The sequence below is a fragment of the Jaculus jaculus genome, chromosome 5, assembly GCF_020740685.1.
Source record: "Jaculus jaculus isolate mJacJac1 chromosome 5, mJacJac1.mat.Y.cur, whole genome shotgun sequence".
In the NCBI taxonomy this organism is placed as follows: Eukaryota; Metazoa; Chordata; class Mammalia; order Rodentia; family Dipodidae; genus Jaculus; species Jaculus jaculus.
The window spans coordinates 103430353-103434987 of record NC_059106.1 but is presented as its reverse complement, the minus strand read 5'-3'; positions in this window follow the sequence as shown (position 1 = coordinate 103434987).

Genomic DNA, 4635 nt, shown 5'->3' with positions numbered 1-4635 from the left:
AGCGAGGTCCGCGCTTGGGCTGGGCAGCACCGCTCTCAGTCCCCGCCCGGCCGCCGCCGACTTGGTCACCACCGCCGCCGCCGCCACTAACCCTACTGCTGCCGCTGAGCCAGGTGCGGCTGCTGGCGCTGGCGACGCCGCGTCGATCCCGCCCCGGGGCGGAGCCCAGGTGTGCCCGCCCCCCGATCTGACTGGGTCCCGTGGGTCTCCACGCTTCTATAGGGCCCCCTATTGTGGTGCTCAGGTATAGGACTGCAGTGATGATGGGGAAATGGAGGGCTGCCAAGAAGTTTGTGGGGGGAAAGGGCGGGGAGTGATTGTGCACGCGCCTGAAATCCTGGAAAAACTCTGGGACCCTCTGTTGTGGGTGGGTGTGCAGGCTTGTATGTCCATTTAGGCCTCTGAGCACCTGTGTGTATTTGTAATTCCTGGTCCAAGAGAGTGTGTTGGGCGCACCTGTTTCTGAATGTAGCACAAGAATGTGTAGGTGTCATTGCACATGAGCTTGGAACTCTGGAGAGGCCCTGAGACCCTCAGTGGAGGATGGGCGCTCCGGCCTGTGTCTCCACTTAGGTCTTTGACTATCTGTGTAGGCTGTAATGCTTGGCCCAATAGAAAGAGTACATGTGAGCTCGCCTGTTTCTGACTGTGTGAAGAGAGGATGTGTGTTTGGGGTGGGAAAGATATTTTCTTTAGTGGTGTAACCACTGGTAAGCTGCCCATGCTCCTGTAAGTAACCCTAGTGAATCTCACTGGGCCACCAAAAATAAATAAGACAGTTGAAGGGACATAACAATACATTATACATAAAAAATGTAATGAAAACTCTTTATGTAATAAATATATGATGGGCCAAGATGGCGACCGCCTAGCTGTGCTGCAGATAGGGGGGAAAGAAAGATAGATGCAGATCCTAAGGAGAGAGCTGCCCCAACATACCTCAAAAGGGGCCCAACTGAAACTAAGGACAATTGGCGAAACAAGCAAGGATGATGTTTTCCTGATGAACCAGATAACAGCACAAAGGGGAAGGAGACCAACACAGAGAAAAATCAACTCCTACCAAATCAGAGAGCCAGAGCCTCAGAGGCCCCCAACACCTCAGCACTGAAGCAGACCAAAAATGAACCCAACATGGCTCAGGGAAATTTTGCGGAAGAGGGGGCGGAAAGAATGTCAGAGTCACATATTGGGTCATGATATGCAGAGACATTTATCATACCAATAACTGTGGGCTAACTCCACAATGCACGACCCATTTACATCAACAAGGAGGATCCATTGGGAGGGGGTAGATCATGGATGAGCCTAAACAATGGTACCAAACTGCCTGTATTTGCTGAAAAGAAAACTAATAAATTAAATTTAAAAAAAGAAAAAGAAAAAAAATAAGTAAAATAATTTTTAAAGAAAAATAAATAAATATATGGTAATAAAAACAAACAAAAAAAGAATGTGTATATGTTTGTATCTGTGTATGCACCTGAATGTATCTGAGTGGCCAGTGTATTGGAGGGTATCCACCTCAATGTATCTGGGATTGAGTGTGACACGCATGTATGCATATATGTAAGAGAATGTGTTTAATGTGTGGTGAGTACAAAGATTTGTATTATGAAGGCAACTGTATTCTGAGATTAAAAGTCGTTGAGTGCACAGTTTGGGGTTGTACCTCACTCAGAAGAGTGCTTACCCAGCACGATTGAGGCCCTGGATTCCACCCCCAACACTGCATAAGCCAGGTGTGCTGACACATGTCTGTGATCCTAACATTGGGAGGTGGAGGCAAGAGAAACAGGAGTTTGTGATCATCCTCAGCTACTTCTTTGGCTCAAGGCTAGCCTGGGGTACATGAGACTCTCAAAAAGTATCAGATTTGTCTGCTACTATATTCTGAGATTAAAAGTGGTGTCTGTTTTGTGGGTGGGCATAAGTGGGTTTTTTGGTTCATCTAACCATGTTTGTATGTTGTGTAAAAGTGTGATTGATGACTTAACACAGAAATATGGGACAGATACTGAGTGAGTATATATATTTATGTTAAAATGTAGCTGTATCTATGAGTGTGGCTGTATTGTTGTTCCAGGTTATTTTTGTAACTGTCTTCATATGCATTTGTGTTATATGCAATATTTCTTGTGGAGGGGTTCCAATACAATATAGGGAAAGATCTACTTAGGTATAAGTGGATTTGTATATGAGTATGTGGATGTGGTTGTGTGGATGTGGTTTTGTGCATGTGGAAAAACAATTTCTGTGTACATATGTATGTATGTCCTTTGAGGTATGGTATCACTCTATCCCAGGCTGACCTGAAACTCATTTTGTAGTTTCCAGCTGGCCTCAAACTCACAGTGATCCTCCTTCCTACCTCTGCCTCCCAAGTGCTGGGACTAGTGTTAGGGTGTGCACCACTATGCCCAGCTGGATATATATTTTTGTTCACAGTCTACATTTGTACCTGTGTGTTCAACATCCACAGATTCAATCAATTACAGATTGGAAATATTTGGGGGGGGGATTGAGGTGGCCAGGCATGGTGGTTCACCCCTATAATTACAGCACTCAGGAGACTGAGGCAGGAAGATAACCCAGGAGTTTAAAGTCAAGCTGCAATACATAATGGGTTCCAGGCCAGCCTGGAGTACAGAATGGAACCCAGTTTCCAATCCATCAAACAGAAAACAGTTGGGTGTGATGGCACATGGTTACAATCCCAACATTTAGGAGGTGGAGGCAGGAAGAACAGATCAAGGTTATCCTCAGTTACATATTGAGTTTGAAACCAGACTGGGCTACATGAAACCCTGTCTCAAAATCATAACAACTGAGTGTGTTTGCTTAAGCCTTTAATCCCAGCACTCAGGAGACTGAGGTAGGAGGATGCTGTGAATTCAAGGATAGCCTGGGCTCTAGAGTAAGATCCAGGTCACCATGGGCTAGAGTGAGACCCTACCTCAAAAAAAAAAAAAAAAACAGGCCAGGCTTGGTGGTGGCACATGCCTTTAATCCCAGCAGTAGGGAGGCAGAGGCAGAAGGATCACCTTGAGTTCAAGGCCACCCTGAGACTACATAGTAAATTCCAGGTCAACCTGGCCTAGAGTGAAACCCTACCTGGAAAAAAAACAAAAAACAGTAAGAACAAATATTGAGTCTGAAATAAAGACTTTTTTTTTTATAGGTAGACACACAAATGGTTCTTTGAATTAGTATCCCTGTCTCTTTTTTTTTAAAATTATTTATTTATTTATTTGAGAGTGACAGACACAGGGAGAAAGACAGATAGAGGGAGAGAGAGAGAATGGAATGGGCGTGCCAGGGCTTCCAGCCTCTGCAAACGAACTCCAGACGCGTGCGCCCCTTTGTGCATCTGGCTAACGTGGGACCTGGGGAACCGAGCCTCGAACCGGGGTCCTTAGGCTTCACAGGCAAGCGCTTAACCGCTAAGCCATCTCTCCAGCCCTGAAATAAAGGCTTTTCCTGATATTATTCCCTAAACAATATATGCATAGCATTTACATTGTATTCAGTATTATAAAACATCTAAAGATGATTGAATGTATGTAAAAGTACCAGGTATGGTGATATATGCCAGTAATCCCAGTACTTTGGATGCCATGAGTCCAAGGCCAGCCTGGTTTGTAGTGAATTCAAAGCCTGCTTGGATTTCATAGTGTCTCAAGAAAAATAAAACATACAGAAGTTGTGATTTGATTCATATGTCCCCCATAAACTCATGTGTTTGGAATACTTGTTTCACAGCTGGTAGCAATTTGGGAGGTGAAGCCTTTTGCTGGAGCTATGTTGTTGGGGGTGGCCTTTGGAGTGTTATAGCCAGCTCCCCTTTGCTAGAGATTGGCTTGCTCTCCTGCTGTTTTCCACCTGCTGTGGCAAAGGTGATGTCCAGTCTCTGCTCATGTCATATTTTCTCCTGCCATCATGAAGCTTTCCCTAGAGACTGTAATTCCTCTCCTCCCATGAGCTGTTTTTTGTTTGTTTGTTTGTTTTTTCAAGGTAGAGTTTCATTCTAGCCCAGGATAACCTGGAATTCACTATGTAGTCTCAGGGTGGCCTTGAACTCACCATGATCCTACTACCTCTGCCTCCTTAGTGCTGGGATTAAAGGCGTGTGCCACCACACCCAGCCCATAAACTGTTTTTGATTGGGTGTTTTGTCCCAGCAATGTGAAGGTTATGACAACAGAAGTATTTCATGAGTTTTATGCAAACACTATGGTATTTTATAAGTTTGTTTTGCAACAAGGTCTCTCTGTGTAATCTAGGGTGGTCTCAAACACATAATCTTTCTGCCTTCCCTGTGAAGTGCTGGAATTACAGGAGAGTGCCAATACACACCCAGCCCTACAATGTAATTTTATATAACAGATTTGAACATCTACATATTTTGGTATTTGCAGCAGGTCCTGGTACCAATCCACCTTAGGCACCAAGGTTCAACTTTTAAAACTTTTTTTAAAAAGCCAGGCGTGGTGGCACACGCCTTTAATCCCAGCACTCGAGAGGCAGAGGTAGGAGGATCGCCGTGAGTTCAAGGCCACCCTGAGACTCCGTAGTGAATTCCAGGTCAGCCTGGGCTAGAGTGAGACCCTACCTCGAAAAAAAAATTTTTTTTAA